This window comes from Emys orbicularis, chromosome 1 (assembly GCF_028017835.1).
Source record: "Emys orbicularis isolate rEmyOrb1 chromosome 1, rEmyOrb1.hap1, whole genome shotgun sequence".
Lineage (NCBI taxonomy): Eukaryota > Metazoa > Chordata > Testudines > Emydidae > Emys > Emys orbicularis.
The window spans coordinates 91,281,155-91,306,884 of NC_088683.1; the positions used below are offsets into that span (position 1 = coordinate 91,281,155).

General features: G+C 41.1%; 1 protein-coding gene across 6 annotated transcripts in view; it reads left to right on the forward strand.

Annotated features, from left to right (window-relative positions):
• The first annotated feature begins 3,821 nt into the window (after positions 1-3,821).
• The window catches only part of CNOT4 (CCR4-NOT transcription complex subunit 4), a 125,674-nt gene continuing 103,765 nt past the window's right edge, over positions 3,822-25,730 (forward strand). For 5 of the 6 annotated variants that reach the window (XM_065401510.1, XM_065401526.1, XM_065401495.1 and 2 more), the window contains exon 1: positions 3,822-3,926. The gene's annotated coding sequence lies outside the window, so the exon portion shown is untranslated. Of the gene's footprint in view, positions 3,927-6,034; positions 6,125-25,730 lie in introns of all 6 variants that reach the window. The other variant, XM_065401503.1, reaches the window with a different exon arrangement.

A 25,730-nucleotide genomic window follows, 5' to 3' on the forward strand; every position in this document is an offset into this window, starting at 1 on the left:
TGTGGAGAACGTGAATAAGGAAATGTTGTTTACTCCTTCACATAACACAAGAACCAGGGCTCATCCAATTAAATTAATAGGCAGCATGTTTAAAAACAACACACAGTCAACCTGTGGCACTCGTTGTCAGGGGATGTTGTGAAGGCCAAAAGTATAGCTGGGTTCAAAAAAGAATTAGATAAATTCATGGAGGAGAGGTCCATGAATGGCTATTACCTATGATGGTCAGGAATGCAACCCAGTGCCAGAAGCATGATAGGGGATGGATCGCTCGATAATTGCTCTGTTCTGTTAATTCCCTCTAAAGCATCTGGCATTTGCCACTGTGGGAAGACAGGATACTGGGCTAGATGGACCACTGGTCTGACCCAGTATGGCCATTCTTATATGGCCAGGTGGTTTTTCCCTTCCACTCCTGTACCAGCTAGGTCAAGGGCAGGCAAACTTTTTGGCCTGAGGGCCACATTGGGTTTCCAAAATTGTATGGAGGGCCGGTTAGCGGAGGCTGTACCTCCCCAAACAGCCAGGTGTGGCCTGGCCCTGCTCTCTATCCGACCCCTCCTGCTTCTCGCCCCCTGACGGCCCCCGGAACCTCCGCCCTTGACTGCCCCTGCCACCCCATCCAACCCCCACTCTCATTCCTGACTGCCCCCCCGGGACTCCTGCCCCATCCAACCACCCCTTCTCCCTGACCGCCCCCGGAACCCCTGTCCCTGACTGCCCTCTGCCGCCCCATCCAACCCCCTCCCTATTCCTGACTGGCCCCCTGGGGACCCCTGCCCCATCCAACCACCCCTTCTCCCTGTCCCCTGACCGCCCCCGGAACCCCTGCCCCTGACTGCCCCCAGCCATCCCATCCAACCCCCCGTCTCCTTCCTGGGGACGGCTGCCCTGGGGACGGCTGCCCTCATTCAACCCCCCTGTTCCCTGCCCTCTGACCACCCCGACCTCTATCCACACCCCCGCCCCCTGACCACCACCCCGAACTCCCCTGCCCTCTATCCAAACCCCTCTGCTCCCTGCCCCCTTACCACGCTGCCTGGAGCACCGTGGCTGGCGGCACTACAGCTGCGCCGCCCAGAGTGCCAGGACAGGCAGCCACGCCACCCGGCTGGAGCCAGCCACGCCACCATGCAGCACGGAGCACCAGGTCAGGCCCTGGCTCTGCAGCTGCGCTGCCCCAGGAGCTCACAGCCCCGCCGCCCAGAGCATTGCGCCAGCGGCGGAGTGAGCTGAGGCGGCGGGGGAGGGGGGTAGCCTCCCAGGCCAGGAGTTCAGGGGCCGGGCAGGAGGGTCCCGTGGACCGGATGTGGCCTGTGGGCCGTAGTTTGCCCACCTCTGAGCTAGGTGGGCATCATCCTGGTAAACAGCAGTGCTACATATCTTCCCAGTTTGCTCACTACCTTTTTGAATAAGACTCTGCCCTACCTCTTGGGGACATGGCTCAGAGTAACATCCTCCAATGTAAGCATAGCATCCAGAGATACTCATGCAATTACTAACCTGCACCCTGCTGCCTCCCCACCTGCCAACACTGACACAGCATTGATTCAGGGATTCTCTAGAAAGGAGAAGTAAGGTAGAAAATGTCTTACCATGTCCAAGTGCACCCCATACTGGGAAAATCAGATGGCAATGGCATTGCAAAATTGAGAAAAAATAAACTTTTCATCATTGTTGACATGAAGACTAGTATTGGGACTCAGGGACTGTGGCAGAAAGAGGAGACTGTTTATAAAGTGGGGGAGATTTGTGTGAGGCGCTAGCTAGAGAGAGACAAAAGAAAAAAATCAGCTGCCACTGATCACAGGGCAGAGGTATTTTACTGGAGGCTTCCTGCATGAAGGGTGGTGTGCAGTTTATTACTACCTCTGCTCAAGAAAACAGGACCTGAGTACATTTTGTAGTTAAACATATGACACCAAGAAAATACCCCACTCAATGTCACCGATTTCCGTTCCAAATGAGAAACTGACCTGCAAGGCTCTATAAAAATGCTACTGCAATAATTATTTAATTAAAAGGGGCAATAATATTTAAATGATTATTACCATATAATGAGGTCTGTGCACACACAAATGCTCAGCAAAAAAAGGGAGGAGGTTTACAGTGATGCTGAGTATGCCAGGCAAGGCAGAATGACAGCTGCCACTGGGGCAGTAGCAAGAAGTGGAGCAGTATCAAAGGCTAGGACGTGTGGCGAGGTGCAGTGAAGACAGTGTGGATGACTAGCAAACTGATTGGTGGAAGAGGAAATCAAATTCTGCAGATTCAGAGGCAGATGTCCTCATGAAGATGGTATCCTGCTCATCAGGAAGTGCTACTTGGTCTCTATTCCCAGAACATCTCTGCAACTGTGGGGCCAGATTAGAGGGATGGGGGGGGGGGGGGAGGGGGAGGCAGAAGGAGACCCACCACAGCTGGGGACTATGGTAGTCAATTAGAGGATATTAAAAATGGAGAGAGTTGTGGCACTGAGTCAAAAAGGTGGCACATCACCTACAACTTGCAGGGTGTATAAAGCCATCAGGAGATGGCTTGTGTATTCACTATCCAGAATAAGAAACCACTACAGGCATCCCTAGTGTACACTATAACAGGGTTGGGCAACAGACAGTCTGTCAATGGGAGGTCAGGGTACAAATATCTGTGATCCCTGATAAGGTAGCAAACCACTGAAAACATAATCTCACACACCTGAGATGTTATCATAAAGATTTCCTGCTTATCTCATGCCTGTAAAATGAGTAGTTGCTATGAAATGTATTTCCATTTAAGTCAATGGCAAAAAAACACCCACTAACATAAGCAGAAATAGGATTGGGCCCATAAAACCCACTGAAATCAATGGGCTCAGGCTCAAAACTATTCACAGTAAGAATTTTAACAGCTTTCCTTAACGAAATCCTATTGCTTGAAATATACCTTATACCCATGAATTTTTAAAAGAGAGTTAACTACATGGACAATCTAAAGGGGTAATTAATAACCAACTGGTTCTGAGCTAGGGGAAAACAAAGGAAAGTTAGACAAAAGCCAAAATTTGAAATCAGCATAACTTTTGAATGAGCTGTAACAACAAAACAGTTTGTTGACTTTTCAGCTGACTTCGCAGAAATGTTCCTCCTTTGCCCTCTAAATAAGTGTGGTTAGGTCACCCAGTTTTCAGGTTTGGTGCAAACCGTGGCCATGGCAGGTTAGAGTGGGGGTGAGGCTGAGGCTGGAAAGTGGAGCAGGTTAAAGCCCATGGCAGGTTGTGGGGAGGGGCAAGGATGGGAAATGGAGCGAGTAAGTCTATGGCAGGTTAAAGTGACGGGTAAGGCTGGAAGGAACTTGGATGAGTGCAGCACGGAGCAGACGGTGGCAGGGCAGCATGGTGCAGGAGAAGGTGACAGGGCAAAGTAGACACATGGCTATGCAGGGTAGAGGGGTCGCAGTGGGGAAGGGGATGTCGGGGAGGAGGCGGGGTGATGCCGCGGCCTCAGACAGACAGAAAGTAGCGGACAGCCCCAGATCCGCAGCTGGCAGGGGCAGATTAACGCAGCCCATCGACACTCATCCGCTCCCCCAGCCGCCTCCGTTTCCTGCCAAACCAGACTACAAGTCCCGTCGTGCCCCGGGCGGCCGCCTCCCTGGCGGCACGTCTCCTCCACCCCGCCCCCGACGGCTGGTGCGCACGCGCGTTGGCGGCGGCGTCTAGGGCAGTCTCCCTAATGTAAGATGGTGGCCGGCCTGGCGGCGGAGCGCACGGAGCCCGGAGATTACCCGTCTCTCACATAAAGGTCGTCGGAGGAGCTACTCCGCCCCCTCCCGCCAGGCCCGGCGCTACTAGAGGTCCCGCCCGACAGCGCTGCTGCCCCCGCCGCCAGCCAGCCGGCCGCCGTGAAGCAGGAGAGACTGCGGGCTGGGAGGGACGAGGAAGGCGGGTGAGTGTGCGAGCAGGGGCCGGGGGAGCCGGGCTACGAGAGAGCGGAGGCTTCGCAGGGACCGCGCAGGCCTCAACCTGGCCCCCGGGAGCGGCGGGACCCCGCTGTCTAGGGGGAGCGGGGACGCCCCTGCCCGGGCGGGCGCGAGGGGCGCCCAGGGGCTGCCCGTTTTCCGTTTCCTCGCGGGGAGGGGAGAGGGGGTGGGAGGGAGAGCCCGCTGCGTGAGCCCGGGGCCGTGCTCGGCACCGAGGGGCTGCCGGAGTGGGACGTGGGAGAGGAGGGGGCTGTGCCCGGGAGGGTCTCACCCCACCCCTCCTGTCTCCGGGGGAGGCCGCACTGGTTTGGGTTATCTATTTCAGTGTGATTCTCCTATGGCTTGGTGGAAATTTCCTTTCTTTCTCCTCCCCCTCTCCAAAACTGGGCTCCATTTGTTCTGATTCTCACTTTTGTGGGAGACAGATGGTAAATGGCAGCCGCCTCTTTTTTCCTATTATTTTGGACAGTTCATTTAACCTTCTCAGATTTGTCTCTTAGCAAATCAGCATTTAACTTTCCAGGGCTTCTAAAACATGCTCAGTCCTAGAAACCTTTTTATAGGGTGAGTTAGGAGAAGGAAATGACAAGGCTATGGGCTCACATCGTGTTCAACGGATTGCCATACGCTCTACCTGCCAGTTTCAGTGTGAGCTGGTGGTGATTTCATGTACAGAGTAAAAGGAGGAGATGTCCGCTGGATAGTCATCCTAGAAGACTTCACTGCTACAGCTCAGAGGATTCATATGGTGTTGGCCTGTGTGCTTGGGACAATATTAAATGTGGAGTTATTAGGAGGGAGGTGAATGCTATGTAGGGTTTTTGTTACATTTTACTTTTTAAGCTGGATGTGCAAGTCCTGAAAAAGGTTGGCTTAATTTTACCAAAAAGTTGCGAAGGTTATGTTAGCATATAGCATGTTTACTGTCTCTGTACTTATTTCTAGCTTACCCGTGCTTATCTGCAATACTGCCTGTGTTATATTCTATTTTAGTTTTAAAATATCTGGATTTCAGTGAACAGATATTTTGACATCACACTTATGTGAGCATGATCACAGGCATTGACTAAAAGATAAACAGTAATACTGAAAGGCAAATCTGTGGAAGAATCAAATTCTTTTCCCTTCCCTCCTTTGTATCTGGAAATTCAGGCTGTGAAAAGGAAGAGAAGAGCGAACAAGCAATGTACCTGAGAGGTTGGATGGAGTTCAGGTGGCCTATGAATACTCCAAATATACATATCAAGCATACTTTTAGTTTCTCAGTAGCATCACTAATAAAAGAAAATAGTAGTAGTGCACAGTCTAGAAGTTAAGTGTATTACACCTCAGGGTTTTTATGATCCTCTAATAGACTCTTTCCATTCCATAAACAAGACTAACACATGTATGGGTTTAGAAACGTTTGGCAGTCAGACTTGGCTGAATGGCAAGGAAAGTTCATGCTAGGAGAGGATTGTTTTTGTATGGTAAGGGGTGCTGACTATAAAATGCACTGTGGTTCTAACTTGCATGTTTTCCTTTTAAGTTCCCATTAAAAGTTTTTAGGAGATGTATTTGTGACTAGCTTAGCTTTTTGTTACAGAAAATGTTGTAGGTGTTTGTCAGGCTTAGGGCTCTAGTTTTTTTAATTTGGAGCTGATCATTTCAAATGGATGACATTGTGTAAACACAGAACTTCAAATTGTCTGATTATAAAATGTATTTTAGGCCTTAGGTAACCAAATCCATCATTTATAGACCTGCCTCAGCTTACAAGACTGTACCTTGCCATATGGTGCAACCAAACATAATTGGTTGGCAAGGCCACTGTATCAGGGGTTCTCAGACTTTCACAAGGGTGAACAACATCTTAATAGACTATATGGACCACCTTTCAGCCCACTTGCAATTGCATAACATCCCTGTGACAACTTCTGCAATTGCTTTCTTTGTAAAGTAATATTAGGAAAGTATTCATATATTTTTAGCAGTCTTTAATATGCTGTGTTCTTTTTTGAGACCGTTAATGACACTGTCTTTGCTATTCAGTTCAATATATCTCCTTCTTTACTATCTGTCCTTTTTCTGTCAGCTGGAAATGACAAGAAGAGTCTGGGCTATAGGACTGCTCATCTCTGTGAAGTGCTACTGCTCCTTTGACCACAGTTTGGGAATCTCTGCAGTAGGTTACAGAAATAATACTCAGTTCTTAAATATTTTCATCCGTAGATGTAAAAGTGCTTTATAAAGGAAAGTAGTAGTATCCTTGTCTGACCAATGGGGAAACCGAGGCATAGAAGTAAATGCTTTGCCCGAGGTCACATGTCCGACATCGTTGGAGCTAGGAATACAGCTCAGGTCTTCTGTTTCCTCAGCAGTGTGTTGGGCCTTCTATCAGGATCTGTGTGGTTCTGCTGTGCGGGAGGGAGTGCAAGATTTGAGGCACTCTTACGAAGGTTCTTATTCCAGGCAAAATGAAAGGACAGCATTGGTGGTAGATAGAGGATTGAATAAAAGCATTTCGGTAAATAAAACTGCATCATTCCAGGGTAAACTATTTGGCTCAAAGATAGCAAAACCAGATAATGCACACAGTTTCTACAGATATTTACTGAACCAGAAACTTCCATTATAAATTTAGTTATTTTGTAAGATATTTCCCTAGTTCAAAATAAGCAACCTTAAAGCAAAAATTGTCCAGGCCCCACATCATATGTATTTTTGCATAGTTGATGCAGTGGTTTTGAAGCTACTTCAAGTATCAAATAATTAAAAATTATGTTTCTAGTAATGCAGTGAACATTTACAATCACAGGCTTGACTTCTCACTCTGTTTGGAACTCTGGTCATCCTCATGTTAGTTAGTGGACTGACCTCCTGTCCAGCTTTGAGAGAGAAATTATCTAGTGATTTGTAAATGGCAGAAGAATGAAATTCCATTATTAGAGATCTTTCTGGTGTTCTGGGAACATTGTACCTAAAATGCACTATATAATTTCTCACAGACTTTCTTCACCCAAACTAAGCCCGTAAGTACTTTCTAACCATACAGATGCATCTTATAATGGAGAAGGCTTGAAATATTCTGGAATTACAAAATAGTATGTGTGTGACCTAGCAAGGTTAGGAAGCTTGTATCCAAATTTATACAGGAATTCAGAAGCTGGAGAATGACACTTCTTTCCATCTCCTGCACAATCCATAAGATGTAGACACGTTTTTTTGTTTCCAGATGTCATCTTAGAACAGTGGTTCCCAAACTTTAACAACCTGTGAACCCCTTTCACTAAAATATCAAGTCTCGTGAACCCCCTCCTAAAAATGAAGATTTCCAGGGATTTTTTCCTTTACCTGAGTATAAATTATAAAAGCAGTGATCTTGGAAAATATAAAATTTGTTTTTATGACATGCTTATTACACACTACTTATTTTTAATTATTATTTATCATTACAGTATTTTTATTACATTATGAAAACAGCAACACTCTTCCAAGATCTCACTTTCGTAGTTTGTATCACTTCGAATAAGCCTGTTATAAGGCAAGGCTCCAATGTTTCATCAAGGAGTATCAGATTTGAAACATCATGAAGGTATTTAAGAAGTCAACTCAGAGTTCCTCCTACACAAGCATTCAGGTCTTGAGTAGTCCAGGCAAACAATGCACGTTACAACAAAGCTTAAACTTGTTCTTCATAATAATTTTAAAAACAATACTAGCTGCCTATTTAATTTTAAAAACAGCAAAAAATACCCACCTTCCTTTCCATTTCTTATAAGGAATCTTGATAGATATGCTTGCTTTGATCTGCTTAGCTCTTGGAAGTCCAGGGGCTCCAGATTGCTGGCCCTGTGCTGCCCAGGGTCCCTAGGGACAGCTCTGTCCGCCCTTAGGGAATTTTTTCCCGAGAACCCCCTGTAACATTTCGTGAACCCCCGTTTGGGAACCACTGTCTTAGAGTTACTTCCATAATCTGTTAAGTATATAAACATTTGACAAACCAATCATTAGATCACAAGGCAGAAGACTTAACCTACTTGCTATCAGGACTCAAACTGGGAATTGGGGTTGAGGTGGCGGTGGAAAGGGGGCTGTTATGTCTGAAACAATTTTAGAGCTTAGAGTGGTAAAATGTAGATGGATGCAGAAACTTGAGTAAACACTACTGAAGTGAGTGGAGACAGGTCACACTTGGAGAAATCCTGTTCCCTCAGCAATGTGGTGGGCCTTGTGTCAGGATCTGTGCAGGAGGGAGTGCAAAATTTGGGGTACTCTTGTGAGGGTTTCCCATGTGCTGCTGCATAAAAAGGATTTTGAGCATGGACTGCTGCTATACCTCTCCACGTGGGGGGGGGGAGAGACAGTGGGAAGATGGCTCCACCCATAGGCTAAACTACTGGCTGTAAAGAGGCTCCACTATTTTATTGTGGTGAAATTTTTTGGTGGGTGTGAGGAAGGGTAATATATCGCTTCTCCCACTCCAGTGAAATTCCTAGGAATATCTGGGCCTTAAACATTTACACCTGTAGAGTTTCAGGTTGACTGTCCAGATTCATGAAAACAGCACTAAATGCATTTGATTGATACTTAGGTTTACTTTGCAACTAAGGGCTAGAAATGCAATTATTTTTAAAACTGAAGATTACGTGTTGATGCGTAAGTCTGCAAAGAAATTGGTGGCTAACTGCCTCACTTGCCAGAGAGTGGCAAGTAGAAAACTGGTGAGTAAATTTATCAAATCCTGAACATAATACAAGCAACATTACAGTAATGACCAAAAAGTTGTGGTCATCTTGTGATAGCATTGGAAATGAGCAAGTAATTTAGTGGGCATCCAAAAAGTACTTTATTCCTAGTTGTTGGTTCTGCACACTTTAGGCTAAAGGCCATCTTACTGTAATCTTGTTAGGTCTTCAGTAGCCGAAGATATAATTTGTTTACTAATGTTTGTTAGAGGGAGTGATATAAGTGGCAATTTAACTTCTCAGTGTAAGAATACTCTAAACTCGTCTGTATTAAACTGGTAATCATAAAAGGAAAGCAGTGATTTAACTTTCGGTAGGGTAAAACAGTGGCTGCTGCATGAGAAGGTTCATCACAGTTTCTTATCCCCTTGCCTTTGGAGAGCTGCTCTGCTTTACAAAATATTTAACAAAATTTGAGGACTGGAATGCAAAAGGGTAGTGTGTCGAAATAGAGGTACCTTAAATTATTTGCCTTAGAAACTTCCAGGCGGGTGGGGGTTTGGTGTAAGGAAATGCTTGGGGTAAAAAATGGAAGTGTGTTGTGGCTGTCACTCAAGATTTCTGGTTTGCAGTACAATTTAGAACAACAACAAAATGAGGTTGGGAGGGAATTCAGCAGTAACAAGTGAATGTCAGTAAAGTGTACTTAAAGGTCTGTTTTTCTGTTTGTTCAGTGCAACAAATAAAAAGGGACGAATTGACGGGCAGTGCTACAGTAAAAAATTTGAAACTTCATTATGATAAGTAGAAGTTACCGTAGGCTTTCAAATGTATTATCAAGTAGAAACCTCCCTCTCCCTCCATTTGTTTATCTCCTATTTCTTGGAATAAAATGTAGACTGAAGGCTTGTCTTCATGTACATAGCTACTGTGACGATGGGAGAGATCCCATCTGCGTAGTTAATCCACCTCTATAAGAGGTGATAGCTATGTTGATGGGAGAAGCTCATAGGTCTGTAGTGTCAACCTGGCCTTAGCTTTCACCATCTATTCATTCTGCCATAGAGTCTTCTGGTAGTCCCTAAACTAGTAAGAAAACTATGGGTCAAAATTATCATAGGTCAGTTTACCTTGTAGTTCAGATCTGTTTACATGTTTTTCTTATTGTATTAATATTATGGGCCTGAATCTCATTTACACTAAGGTTCCTTTATGCCACCAGAATTATGTAAAGAGGCCTTAGTGTAAATAAGAAATAAGCCTAATAAAACACCTCCAACTTGGTTAGTGACTCAGTCTCACTGCTGTTGTGGATCCATGCAACTGTTTTTCTCTAAAGTATATCATTTTGTAAGTTTTCTGTTCATGTCCTCCCTTTAAGTTGGAACTTTCCTTCTAGCTTTTGATAAAACATAAGGATCAGGGCATTTATAACGGAGAAAACTTGTTTTCAAATGACAGCTCATTTTTGTCCTTGAAAGCAGCAGTAAAGAAATTTTCAGCAGTCATCTGGCAAAGCATATATTAAATTGAAACTTTTTATATGTATAGCTTCATCATTAGTAGCAAACTGGCTCCAAGACAGCAAATTGGAAGTGTCTGGAAATTAAATGGTGGAGAATTATACAGTTTACTATGGCACACCAATTCTAGCTCAATCTTTTTGTGTAGTTTAAACGTTATTCTTTTAAAATACGAAAGACAAAAGTTTGGAAATTCAAGCAACCATCAGCATTTACAATAATCTGCAGAAGTTTGGAGGGGAAAAAAAAGGTAGCTTACAGCTACCTTCCTTCCTATATGGGTGGTAGCTGAGTAGGAATTAATACTAGAACTATCATAGGTGAACAGCTCACAACTATAACAAAAGGATTACTGACATTAAGATTTTTAAAGATTTGTCAATTAAAAACTGCATGACTTGAAGTCAGCTAACGATGCCCTATGGCAGGCCTGTCCTCCTATCTGTTTGCACTGTGGCTAGCGCACTGGGACCCTAAATCTGATCTGAGGCCTCTAGGTATTACTGTTTATATAAATATATAGCACAGTGAAACTTCATGCAGACCACCTGCCCTCGGCGAGCACCCAGAGATATATTCCCAGATAACACTAAAATGCTAGTTTTAAGAGAACATCTTTCTATGTTCAGCGACAGTCTAGAATTGATTCCAAATACAACAGTACATTTTTGGGGAAAACAGCTCAACTACTTTTGACTTTGCTCTATGTAAAGTGCACACTGTGTGTAGTCTTTTCAGAGATTTCTGCGTTTTCCTTAACTCAGTGTATTGCAGTAAGTGTTTTTTTTTTTTCACTGAATCTCCAGAAGGCAGTTAAGTGTAATAGAAATCGTTTTTATTTCACCTGTGCTGAGTAATTGATGGACAGAGCATTATGGGCTGCAACAAGTAACCTGTTATACACTTACAAATATTGCATTAAGAGGGAGTTTTTTTGTTTGTTTTTTATTTTATTTTTATAAAATACTTAAATCTAAATGTTGGTAAATTAAGTGACTTGCAAACGATAAAATAAGTTTTGGAATCAAGTGTAATTTGGCTTTGTGGGCTTCCTTTCAGCTTTCTGTGTTAGTTGTTTTTATTAAAAGACCCAACTTTTTATCAGTCCTTGAGTGATCAGTTAATATAGTTTCCACTATACTTAAAATGTCTTGACTGGGAGGATGGTGGAAGATAACTTCACTGAAAATTGGATTAGCATTTGACAGCACCAGTTCATTGTTTGATGTTTATAGTGGGGTCAGATACTGCTGAAGACCAGAAGGTTGCCGGAATATAGCAGCATGGAGGGAGGGGGAAGGAAGTGCATGTGCATTGAGACAACTAAATTTTGTTACGTACTCTATTTCAGAGGTGCTTTTTCTCCTCAGTCTAATTTAGCACCAGTAGAAATATTTTGGGGCTTTCTTAGTGTCTACGCCTTTGATTTTAGACTTATGCTTACATTCTCAGTCTTTCTAGCTGTTCTTCTCTTGCCCTTATTAAGCCAGCCTTTTGCATGTCATTTGTTTTGGTTAGTATATTTTTTCTATCTGAAGGAATTTGTCAGCTCTATGAGGGCAGTAAAACTGGAAGAACTGTTTTATACTAAGTAGAAAATGACTCAAGGATCCAGCCTTTAAGTAGGCAGATGGCTGAGCCAGTATGTTTGCCGTTAACTTTCTTTTCAGACTAAGGTTTTTTGCAGTATACATTTGTGTGTTCATAGACTAACAGATAACTTGCTCAGGGTGTTAACTCTACGAGTTTTTGTCCTGCAAGAAAGGACTCAAAAATTTTACCTACCCAAATAGACCCAATCAGGTGTAGCTAGACAGTTGGGGTGATGATGGGTAGTGAACTTGTTACTGTTTTTAGATTGTAAAAGATTTTTGATTTAATGCTTTGCTTTTTGGCACTTTCCTAGAATGCTGCCATCGCTGATGCTTCTTATAAAAGATGACTTAATACACCTCTACCTCGATATAACACTGTCCTCGGGAGCCAAAAAATCTTACAGCGTTATAGGTGAAACCGCGTTATATCGAACTTGGTTTGATGCGCTGCAGTGCCCAGCCCCGCCCCCCCAGAGTGCTGCCTTACCGCGTTATATCTGAATTCATGTTATATCGGGTCACATTATATCGGGGTAGAGGTGTACAAGAAAACCACTTGCATAGGAATTTTTGTCCCCTAATAGTTCAGGTAACTTTTAGGTTTTCTTCCGTTTTCCAGTTCTCATATGATCCTCCCTCCCATAACCTTTAAATCCATGGCAATGTCCTGAATGTGGTGGTCTCCAGAATCTTTCAGATCTTTCTAAGATGTTTATAAGTGTTTATTCCAAGCAGTGATGCACTCCTTTTCGCTAAATGTATTTCCTTGAAAGTGCTCCCAACTTCTTTGACCTTGTGTATTAACACATTTGTATTTCCTGGCATAGCGGAACCAGAGGCTGACGTTTGGTGTGCGATCACAGAAATCCCCATTGTCCTTCAACTTTTGCAGTTTTGAGTGAATCTTGCATAAGACTATCATGCTTTTCTGGGTTTCCCACAGGTGTACAGGGAAGCTGCTAAAGCATCCTGCAATCCTTGTAAGTTTTACCTGCTTCTGTTACCGTAGTGGTGCATAAGTACACCTCTACCCCTATATAACATGACCCGATATAACACGAATTCGGATATAATGCGGTAAAGCAGTGCTCCGGGGGGGCGGGGCTGTGCACTCCGGCGGATCAACGCAAATTCGATATAATATGGTTTCACCCATAATGTGGTAAGATTTTTTGGCACCCGAGGACAGCGTCATATTGGGGTAGAGGTGTATTAAGTGCAAGATTCCCTCATTCAGCACTTATGAGTATGTGACTGTATAGCGATGTTGTAATCTTGATCCAAGTTTAAAATAGCCTTCCTAAAATGTTGCTCTTCTCTTTTGTCACAAGACAGAAATGAATGACAAGGCCACACTAAAATTCGCCTTTCTTATATCTAGTCCATTTTTTTTTTTTTTTTTTAAATCTAGACTTGTTTAGACACAAATAGCTATGTCTTGTTTTGTTGTAACCTGGAGGATTCTAACTTCCATTCTCCACCTCCCCTTGAGGTCCTATAAAACCACCATTATTATTGAAGTGTAGGACTATGTGATGCTGTTCTTGGAGCCTGTAAACTTCACCCAGTCAGCCACAGTAACAACATTTGAGTAATACAAAACAGTCCTTCCATCTGAAGAATGATGAGCTTATTTCCCTATGGTAGGACTTTAGCTACTTTAAAGTCTTCTACTTGTGCATTTATCAACCTTTGTCTTTGTCTCTGTTCATGTAGACTTTGTAAATTCCTTACCCCTTATTTCCCTTGGAAATATTATACTATAATTACTAATGTGGGAAGTGTAGATTTTTTCCTCAGGCTGTCCATCTTAGAAAAAGGCTGCCGATGATTTTTGTCAAGGATATAATGTGGATGTTAAGACATCTAGACTTGTACTTCTGAGACTTGAATCTAAAAATACCAAAAGTGAGAGATGATGTGACTTGAATATTGTAACTAAGGTTGTACAGAATGTTTTTATTTAAATCATTTTTATTTAAATTAACCTTAAAATTTAAATCAGACTTGCTTGCATTTTGTTAATTCTTCATTTTATTTTGCTGAAGTGAATATTTTTTTTTGCTTGTTTTTTTTGGAATTAGTGTCATTAGTAGAATTTCAGATTTTACATAGAGGTTTTCTCTTATAAAGCTTCTCACTTAATTCTTCTTTATGCTGAAAATGACCAGCCCATGGTCTAACTATTCCTTACTATGAGAACCAAAATTTTTCCTCCAAAATTGACCCACTTCTCAAAGATATTAATTGCCCCTTTAACCAATTCACTGTAAATCTGCCTTCACATCCAACCTGTATCCCTTTACCCTACCACTTTGGAAAAGTCTGGGAACAGTTTCAGTATATGCTTTTCTCCTTTTATTGCCTCTGGGGAAGTACTCAGGGCAAAGACCAATAGCTCTGGTATGATCCGTTGGTGGCATTGTTCTGTCAGACTGTTCTTTCACTGAATTGTGTGAGGAAGATATGGGATTGTGGGTACCCCACACCAAGCTGGTCATAGTTTGTGAGTATGAATCTGCTTGTTTCAATAGAGGTTTGGAAGTTGTGTTGTCTATTGATGGGCCTATATGAAATGAATGACACGCCCTAGCGTGTGTGAAATGGATTGGTAGCTTTAGCATAGAAGAACCCGCTTATTGAATGGAGACAGACTAAAAATACGCTCCCTTCCTTAGAGGTATTTCTTGAAGTGAAGGCTGAAACACACTTGTGTGGTATAGAGAAATCTGTATTACCATTGTTGCATCTGATCTGTTGCTAGAAGACTTCAGTTTGTAGAACCGTCAGTCCAGCAGCTTTCAGAAATGGAACATTTCAAATCCAAAATGAAATGCACAGAAGTGGTAGGAAGGTAACCCTCTTACTTTCCTATACCCTGTCCATGGTACTTCATGTATGTGTCCTCCCCTTAGCCACTAGAGCAAGTCTGAGAGGGTATTTGAATCCTGGCTCAACAGCATATCACTTCTGCATCTTGAAGCTGGAGCAGAGAGGTATGTGTATTAGTCACAAACTGTGGCAATGATTTTTTGTTTTTGGTTGAGATTACATTTCTTATTTGCCCTTCATGGTAGGTGCTAATTTTTAATGCCCCAGGAAATAATAGTGGCCTGGCACATGGTTAATACTATAGATGATAGTAGTTCCTTCTCTGTATGGTATATATGAATAACTTAAGTGAGACAGCTTGTTCACTACTTAACCTTAAAATGTATTTTTACAGTAAAAAAAACTCCAAAGTAGCTTATACAGTTTATTACTGCAAAAGCATCAGACTGATTTGTTGCAAAATGTGAAACTACTTTGTTTTGTGGTTAAACTAAGAAAGCTTTTCATTATGTTGGTCAGCAGTAAGTTTTGAACCAAATTCTAGATAAAAGTTCAAATTGGTTGCTGAAAGTAAATAGAGTAGTTCACTGCTTGTGCGGTGTCCCTTCAGGAAACGCCCAGAAAATGAGGGCTGTCTGGCCTTGGCATATGAATATTGTTTTTTGCTTTGGATGGGACCTGCCTGGCAGTGTGAATTATGGCATTCATCATGGATTTAACAGGCACTATCTACAGATTTGAGGATTTGTTTTTTTTTATGCCATTTAAGAAAATGTTTATAATTAACTTAGTCATGTTAAAAATGTTAGATTATAGAGCTCAAGGATATAGAAATAGCTGCAGTTTTTTTGATACTTGAATTACTGAGTCAGTAATTGAGACTAATAACTCTATTAGAGGCAGTAAAACCACACCAACTCTCCCTTTATTCTGGTGTTTGAACAGGAGCAAGGGCTTCCTGGTTGCCCTTTAAAGTACACTGTTAGTGTTCAACACCTTGCAGGAGAGGTCCCTAAACCCTAACTACATAGTCACTACCATGGTCTGTAATCGCATAGCATCCTTCACAAAGCTGGGAACGCATGTTTGACCCATTAGTTTGTTTTCCCACTTCTGTGTACAAAATTTCAGATGAGACCTCCACAGTTTCAAGACTAATTTTGGAAAATGGATGCTTTCATAAAGTTAAGATGAGAAGTAAACTGTGTTCACTGTCTTTTTCATAGGGAAATGGAATCTGATATTGTTACAGGTAATGCCTTTTGCAGTATAGTCACTACGTGATGAACATGAATGTAAAAATAAATCTATCGCTTAAAATGGAGAGAAGTCCTACGTGATGGTCCCCTGCATTTTGAACTTGCTCGCCGACGAGCTGAAGAGGACAAGAGGTGCAGAAGGAAGGAGAGACTGACTTCCAGTCATGGTCAACAGCCTCCTGCTGAGCCCAAAAACATCTGCCCTCATTGCAATAGAACTTGTGGTTCAAGGATTGGCCTTATTAGCCACCTGAGGACCCATAACTCCCATGGAAGATGATCATACTCGGTAATGAGTGATTGCCCATCATCATCAAAAATAAATGCAGAAAATATTATATCCTATAACCCATCCTGATTCCTATTATTAGTATGCTTCCGTATGCCAAGAAAATGGGAATTCTAAACATTAAACAATGATTTTGAGTAGATTATTATTCTTACTGAGTGCAGCTGCTGAGTTGATTTAGGCTTATTTGCATATCTAATATTTCAATTATTTTGATTAACATGGGGCACTTGGCTGTTTAAAATCCACAAGTAGATTGGTTATATTCCCTTCTAGAATTAGTTGTGAAAATAATTCTCCTGTAAACTACTTTCTAGAATTTGTTTTTACAAAAGGCAGTTTTGGAGTAGGTAACCCCCTTATTCATGGGATAGCATTGCAAAAGTATTTGGAATGTAAGCAACAAAAGGATTGAATTTAGTATTGACAAGAAAATGGTGGTTAAGAGTGTAATCATAAGTGATTGATCTGTGAAGACCAGAGTGAGGATGTTAAACAGTATCTCAAGTATCATGAGACATCTTTACATTTAATGGATCACAGCACTTGCGGCTTCTTATATGAATGGGCCTTCATGTTTGGAATCAAACTAACAATGCACATTCCTAGCTTGCACTGTGCTTTGATGATATGTGGACATCATAGCTTAAAATGTTAGTTGCTACATCTGTTCTACACACTTAAATATTATTTGGCTCTACTAAGCTTAATTAAATTCAGGATTTTACCCGGCCGATCCTGGACAATGAAAATTACCTTCACTAGTGAGCAGAATTTTAGCTAGAAAGATGCTAAGTTTGTAGTCTGGGCCTTAAAGCTCTTAAGGGCTTGGGACTGAGTATTAGCAGTCTACTATACAAATCATTGTAGAAATTCACCTTTTTGCTAATACAAAAGCACCGAGCAATAGATGTGGCTTCTTTGCAAATGAAAGATCTGTATGTAGTTATAAATTTTTGCATATTTGACAGGTAATTTTGAACTCTACATGGTATCACAAACACAGAGGAGACTTGCATACTAGATCAAACATCAGGAAATATTTTTCAGCTCTTCATCATAATTTCCCAGTGTATAACTATGGGAGATCATAAACTTGCTTGACTTACATATCTGTTTCCTGGTTAACTGCTGGTAACTAGCTTCAGAAGTGCTTATGAAGTTACCAATCATGGAATGTTTGTTTTGCGTTTTTTAAAATCAAGCTGTGAAGTCTGACGATTCAACCTTTTGTGTTTATAGCTTATTCATTTTTTTTATAAAGTGCATATTTTTGTTTGTTAGTGTGTAGTGTCTTCGAATAGGAGGGAAGGTGTTTTGTAAACAACTGCTTATGCTTCTGTTCAGTATACCTGCAGACCTCTGACCTTGTGCCACACTTTAGTCATACAGTTTGTCGATTTTACACTAAACAGACAGCCATAGGTGTAGAGTTAGGAAGTGAAATTAAAAATGTGTGTGTGTGTGTGTGGTACAGCATATCATCCAGAAATATTTCCAAATATAGCCTTTACTTTCGTAAAGGTTTAGTGATAAATATTTTAAACTGTTGTAGGTGTGTATTTCCCAAAAAATATACTAAGCTTGTTCCCCTTCCCTGGCATTGAGTTGGAGAACCCTGCTAAGTTCTATAGCTATTTGCATTTTGGCTTTGCTTTCATTTAAGCAGTAGGTTACCTCACTTTGAACCTGGAATAATTGAGAGCTTGAAAAATTTACCAGATTCCTGGCAGCCAGAGATTGTAGGATCCTGCAATTAAATTCCAGGTTCAGTGTTATGGTAAGAAGCCCATATCCATCTTCTGAGGATGGTGCTGGGATGTTTTTAAGGATGTTGTATCTGGATCCTGCTTGGAAACTTACTTTGTATATCTGCATCAGGCTAGTATTTGTGTAAATTGGAAGTCCCCTAGAGGCTACTGGAAGGGAGGTGGAGTTTCTCTTCCACCTAGAGTATCCTGATTGGAGTGGGGTTGAAGTCTCTGCCAGTCTCCTGGCGGGAATGCACAAAACAGTTTAATTGCTTCCTGCATGGTAATGAATATTGGGAGTGAAACAATGAATATCAGGAGTGGAATGGACTAGAGGCTTGCTACCTTCATTGCTGATGCTTATAAAAGCTGAGTAGCAGCAGAAACATTACCACTTATTTGTCTGCTGACAGGAAGACTACTGTACAGGTTAATGTCTGGAAGGTAATCCTCACAGGTATTATGCCTAGAAACTTAACTTCATGTTGAATGAGGATAACTTTTTTCTATAAATTGTTGTGGGTTTTTTCCCCCATCCCATCTCATCAGCGATAGATGTTTGCTCGCCAGAGGTGATCAAACACATGAATTTTTCAAGTATTTGAATATCTGTGGTGGCTTTGAAATGAACTGCAGAGGAACTAGAGGAAATGGTGGTGTGGAATTTTTTTTTGTACAATAAATGAGAAATCCATAGATTGTTTTTTCCTAAAGAAAAACATCCTACTCCACAGAAGTTAACTTGGATTGGCTAAACTGTGCACCTTCTTAAGGATGCTTGCAGGGTATCTTCAGTATGAATATTTATCCCTTCTTTATAACCACTGTTGGGAAATTTAGAACAGGGATTTTAGCCTAATGTGAGGACCTGAATTGCCGGCACAGTTCTCACTGACGGTAATTATGCACAGAGATAAAGGCTAGTTTGTAAACTCATTTTTGTATTCCTCACTCAGCGAGTAGGGAGGGGAATAATGCAGGACACTTTAGGCCCATAACCATTCTGTCTTTTCCCCTCCTCTCTTTGCCCTTATCTGTTCCTTTCTTCCACATTTCTCATCACTTTTGGTGTCTTTGGGTTCTTCAGTGTGAAGTTTCAGCACTGGAGAGAACTTACTTTATGAATAAAAAAACGAGGAGTCCTTGTGGCACCTTAGAGACAAACAAATTTATTTGGGCATAAGCTTTCGTGGGCTAGACCCCACTTCATCAGATGTATGGAGTAAAAAATACAGGAGCAGGTATAAATACATGAAAGGATGGGGGTTGCTTTACCAAGTGTTAGGTCAGTCTAACAAGATAAATCAATTAACAGCAGGATACCATGGGAGGAAAAAGAACTTTTGAAGTGGTAATGGGCCACTCTCTTACAGACAGTTGACAAAAAGGTGTGAGTAACAGTAGGGAGAAATTAGTATTGGGGAAATTAAGTTTAGGTTTTGTAATGACCCAACCACTCCCAGTCTTTATTCGGGCCTAATCTGATTGTATCTAGTTTGCAAATTAATTCCAGTTCTGCAGCTTCACGTTGGAGTCTATTTTTGAAGTTTTTTTTGTTGAAGAATTGCCACTTTGAGGTCTGTTATTGAGTGACCAGAGAGATAGAAATGTTCTCCTACTGGTTTTTGAATGTTATGATTCCTGATGTCAGATTTGTGTCCATTTATTCTTTTGTGTAGAGACTCTGGTTTGGCCAGTGTACATGGCAGAGGGGCATTGCTGGCACATATCACATTGGTAGATGTGCAGGTGAATGAGCCCCTGATGGTGTGGCTGATGTGGCTAGGTCCTATGATGGTGTCCCTTGAATAGATATGTGGACAGAGTTGGCACCGGGATTTGTAGCAGCATTTGGTTCCTGGGTTGGTGTTTTTGTTGTGTGGTGTGTAGTTGCTGGTGAGCATTTGCTTCAGGTTGTGGGGCTGTCTGTAAGCGAGGACTGGCCTGTCTCCCAAGGTCTGTGAGAGTGAGGGATCGTCCTTCAGGATAGGTTGTAGATCCTTGATGATGCTCTGGAGAGGTTTTAGTTGGGGGCTGTAGGTGACGGCTAGTGGTGTTCTGTACTTTTGCTTACAGCATGGGACGAGAAAGGAACTTTTGCTTCCCGCCCCAGGCTTCACTCCAATCCCTTTTCCCATGTCATATCTTCAGTGCAGTCCTCAAAGAGTTATCTTCTTCAGGGATATTGGGCAATGGATCCTCTCCTTCCCCAGTCTTCGATAAGAACAGTTGTTTTACAGTCTCATACATATCTGACACTAAACTTGATGCATTAGCCTTTATTCTTTTCATGCAAGTTCCACACAGTTCAATGAGCTTGGACCTAGCAAGTTTGTGTATGGAGATGCTGTATCGGTGCCTAAAGACACCTAGATAGCTGCCTGGTATATGGATTGATAGAGTTCAATCCAGTGAAGTGCTGACTGCCCTCTGTGTCTTGCAGGATCAGGCCCCTAATGAGGAGTTGCGAGGAAACTATTGCTTTTATTATGTTTATCTGTCTGATCAGGACTTATAAAAGACTTTTGGTGGGGTGTGCCCAATTACTGTATCATTATGAATAAAACTCATTCTAGTTTGGCAAAAACTAATGGTTGTATAAGGGAACCAGAGTTTGCTTTTCCCCAATCTTAGCTTCACCTTAACCGAATTGGGTAGGAATTTAAGGCAACAGTGAAAATGGCATTTTACATCAGACCTGACGAAGTTTGTAGTTTATTCAGTCACAGCATCACTTGCACCAAAAGCCTGTATCTTGTACTTGCCGTTTAACCGTACTGGTTATGCACACCAAGACCAAGATGGATTGATTCATTTTGGGGGTGACTAGGGGAGAGAGAAGAGGCAAGTCAACACTATTTTCCCTTCATATATTTTGTATTTTTAATTTGTAATAACTATGTTCTGGTCAGCAAGTGTCACTTGCACCGAACAGATTTATTGCATTCAGATAAAATATACAAGACAACTTGAATAAACAGTTTTCAAAATCCATCTTAAATTGAATTTAATCCGATTTGTTTAACTTCAAATTGGGTGAACATTTCAGTCATTTCTTGGAGGGAATGAGAGTTGCAAAAGGAAGGAACAGAGGATTGTGTGGCTTAAACCAGTTCAAATGCTGTTCCTGGCCTCGTATAGAGTGAAACAAAGTTCGAATCCTGTCACGTGTGGTTATTGAGCCAAAATTGATTTACTTGGGTTTGGAATTTTCTTTAGCAAAATATCCAGGCCATGAAAAAACCTGCTGTCCAGAAATCAACAAATAACAGATTGACACATTCAGTGTAATTAATTTCGTTTGTCCAATGACCACTTAATATACCTGGATATACTGACCACTGTATCCAATTTAGGTTTGAAACTAAAGTTGGTTTTCTTCCTCTGTTTCCTATAGTGTGAAAAGTGTTATATAAGGTACGCCTTCTGTATTCAGAGCCTGAAAATCGGGAGCAGGTTATTTTTCCATATCTGCAGATTCATTCTTGATCTGGTAAGCTGCCCTTAAGAGTATGTTCTTAGAATAAGAAATTGGCTCTGTACAAGTGTGAAATGCAAACTTGCACAACCAAACTTATTTATCTGTGCCTGGATTGAATTTAGAGACACTTGGTTAAGAAAAAAATGAATAAAACACACTTTTCCCTATGAAAAGAACGGGGAGTTAGATTAACTAGAATCTTTAGTTTGTTTTTTAATGCCCTTTTAACCTGGCTATTTAACTTTAATGGAAGTTGCTGAGTTTTCTCAAAGTATTTGCAGGTTACCTTTACATAAAGTTCAAATAACCACAGAGAACAGCTAATTTATGAAGCACAGGATGAGAGGGAAGCTGTATGTTTTGTGTGGTAGGACAACCTACATAAATACATATTAGGCTATAAACCTACAAAAAATTCCTCTAATAAGGTGGGTGGCAGGAGTAGACTTTAAGAAAAATGTTTGATGGGCAGAGGTTGAAAACAAGAGCATGCTGCACACTTTCCCTTTACTTTACATCTGAAATGTCTCTTCCCTATTGTGAATCTACAACACTTCAAAGAAAACAAAGCAGCTTAGTTTCCTTGCATCCTTACCCATTGGCTTATAGGATCAGGGATTCACTTGTAATGTCAGGAATTCATGAATGTTCAGCCTCCAGCCAAGTATCTAACATCCAGATGTTAGATACTTAGTTCTAAATGGAAATTCCCAAGGTAATGAGTGAATCAAGCAGAGGCTGAAGCTCTGCAGACTTCCTTCCAGAATTCTAGGTTAGCTAAAGTAGACGATAGGACCTGTTCCCTCCTGAGGGATGAGGACCCTGTGGCCTGATCTACATTTAAAAATTGGACCAACATAGCTATGTCAGTCAGGGTGTTTTGGTGCTGGGTGTGAGAAGCTACTGCTCTCAGGGATATGGTGTTATGCTGACTTAACCCCCTGGTGTAGTGCAGCTGTGTCGATGGAAGAATGCTTCCTACACCAAAGGAAAAAACTAGGGCTGTCGATTAATCACAGTTAACTCATGTGATGGGGAAAAAAATCACGATTAAAAAAATTTATTGCGATTAATCGCAGCGCTAAAGGATAGAATACCAATTGAAATTTATTAAATATTTTGGATGTTTTTCTACATTTTCAGTTACAACGCAATACAAAGTGTACAGCTCTCACTTTATATATTTTTATTACAAATATTTGAACTGAAAAAATGATAAAATAAATAGTATTTTTCAATTTACCTCATACAGGTACTGTAGTGCGATCTTTGTCGTGAAAGTGCGCCTTACAAATGTAGATTGTTTTTGAGTGCAGTTATTTAACAAAACAATGTAAAACCTTAGAACTTACAAGTCCACTCAGTCCTACTTCTCGTTTAGCCAATCGCTAAGAGAAACAAGTTTGTTTACATTTGCGGGAGATAATGCTGCCCGCTTCTTATTTACAATGTCACCTGAAAGTGAGAACAGGCGTTCGCATGGCACTTTTGTAGCTGGCATTGCAAGTTATTTATGCTAAACATTAGTATGCCCTTTGTGCTTCGGCCACCATTCCACAGGACATGCTTCCATGCTGATGATGCTCGTTTAAACAAATGTGTTAATTAAATTTGTGACTGAAATCATTGGGGGAGAATTGTATGTCTCCTGCTCTGTTTTGTACCTGCATTCTGCCATATATTTCATGTTACAGTAGTCTCGAATGATGACCCAGCACATGTTGTTTATTTTAAGAATACTTTCACTGCAGATTTGACAAAATGCAAAGAAGGTACCAATGTGCGATTTCTAATGATAGCTACAGCACATGACTCAAGGTTTAAGAACCTGAAGTGCCTTCTAAAATATGAGGGACAAGGGGTGGAGCATGCTTTCAGAAGTCTTAAAAGACCAAAACACTGTTGCGGAAACTACAGAACCTGAACCACCAAAAAAGAAAATCAGCCTTCTGATGGCATCTGACTCACGATGATGAAAATGAACATGCATTGGTTTGGATTGTTAGAACCCATTAGCAGCGTGGACGCACGAATCTTTGGCTCATCTGGCATGTAAATATTTTGCGATGCCAGCTACAACAGTGCCATGCGAACACCTGTTCTCACTTTCAGGTGACATTGTAAACAAGAAGCGGTCAGCATTATTTCCTGCAAATGTAAACAACTTATTTGTCTGAGTGGACAAGAAGTAGGAGTGGACTTGTAGGCGCGAAAGTTTTACATTGCATTCAAAAATAAAACAATTTTTTACATAATTCTACATTTGTAGTTCAACTTTCATGATAGAGATTGCACTACAGTACTTGTATTAGGTGAATTGAAAAATACAATTTTTTTGTGTGCATATATTTGTAATCAAAAATAAATATAAAGTGAGCACTGTACACTTTGTGTTGTAATTGAAATCAATATATTTGAAAAGGTAGAAAACACCCACAAATATTTAAATAAATGGTATTCTATTATTGTTTAACAGTGCAGTTAATCACGATTAATTTTTTTAATCGGTTGACAGCCCTAGGAAAAAACCCTTCACTCAGTGTTGGCTGCTTCTACACTATGGAGTTATAGCAGTGTAGCTACAGTGACCTAGCTATGCCTGTATAATCTCCATAGTGTAGACATACCCTGAGTCGCAGTGCTGTCAGCATCCACAGATGGTGTATGATATGCCAAGAGGCTAGAGGATGCTTCTGATAGAAAGTTAAAAGCCAATAGCCCTGCAGGGACTGAAGACATAAGGGCCTTTTCTCTGTTACATTTGACTGTGAGATTACATACTCTTCTGCCTCTGGATAGCTGTCAGAGCACTGAGGACTTCTGAAAAGCCCCCATGATACATTTGAACTCTGTAGGATTTTGATTAAAAAAAAAAAAACGAAGAGACTAGATTTCAGAGTAGCAGCCGTGTTAGTCTGTATCCGCAAAAAGAACAGGGGTACTTGTGGCACCTTAGAGACTAACAAATTTATTTGAGAATAAGCTTTCGTGGGCTACAGCCCACTTCTTCGGATGCATAGAATGGAACATATATTGAGGAGATATATATACACATACAGAGAGCATGAAAAGGTGGGAGTTGTCTTACCAACTCTGAGAGGCCAATTAAGTAAGAGAAAACTTTTGAAGTGATAATCAAGATAGCCCAGTACAGACAGTTTGATAAGAAGCATATAGAGGGCGTCACAATGGGAGATCAGTTGGTTTTATTAATTTCAATAGGATATTAATTGAAGCTTAATTTAAAATCTCAATATTAACTATTTCACTGATTTTTAGCAGAAGCTTTTGTCAAAAAAATTAGTCATTGCTGTACTTTTCTGTCCCTTGTTTAGGGCGTGAGGAGTAAGTTCTATACAAATCTATACCACTTTCCCAGAGTTTTGCTCTCCATCCACAAATCAGTAACCAAAGTAGCCTCATTCGAGCCAACTGAACAGCTAGAAAAGGGAATTTGGAAGAAGACACCAAACAAGTAGATAGAGGCACAGAACCAATGTTCTCTGCTGCACACTATCAAAATTTAACCTTACCAGGTAGGGAAGATGGAAGGATGGCATCTCTACAGAGACAGAGTTAAGGTTACCTAGGTGCCATGACTCTTAAAAGAAACTCAAACTTTCAAAAGTACAGAAATTCATAGGCAAGTCTAACCTTAATTCTGAACTTCCTGAGTTTTGAACATGTGGCTTTTAATTCTCATATATAAAGTTAATGTGCACCAAAACCACTGATACAGACCCTGCAGCCGTGGCTACACCTTAGCTAAGCGTTTTGTATAGGAATAATACAAAGGACAGTCAATATAGCTTTTGTAAGAATTGTGGCTCTCTAACCTGAGAATTCCAACATATTAAGAAGAATTTAATAGTCCTTCATAAGAGTAATAACTGATGAGAGGTAATGATCAGTCATGCATTTAACATTCTCTGGGAGAAAAAGCAATAAGAATAAACGGCCTGTTCCTAGTGTAAAAATAGGTTAATAGTGGAGACCTCGTACTAAGATTGCTATTGTATGCTTTCTAGAAGAGGGCTGAATAGAGGTGGCAAAAGCTTTTTGATGACACCATTTGTTTAATCAAAACTAGGAAAAATTGTTAAATTCCAGAAGGCTCTTTAAGTGTGTGGGGGAACATGGCAAATAAAATTCAGTGTAGGCAAGCATAACGTGATGCACATCAGAGAAAATAACGTCAGGTTTTGAATTAGATTCAACATGTTACGAAGGATCTTTGACTATTCATTGAAGTCTGCTCATTTTGCAATAGCATTCTAAAAAGGAAATAGATTAACCTATGAGAGGATGGAAAATGTTATACAAGTTCATATGCTGTTGTGTTTAATACAGTAGGATTTGTCTGCCTCATCTTG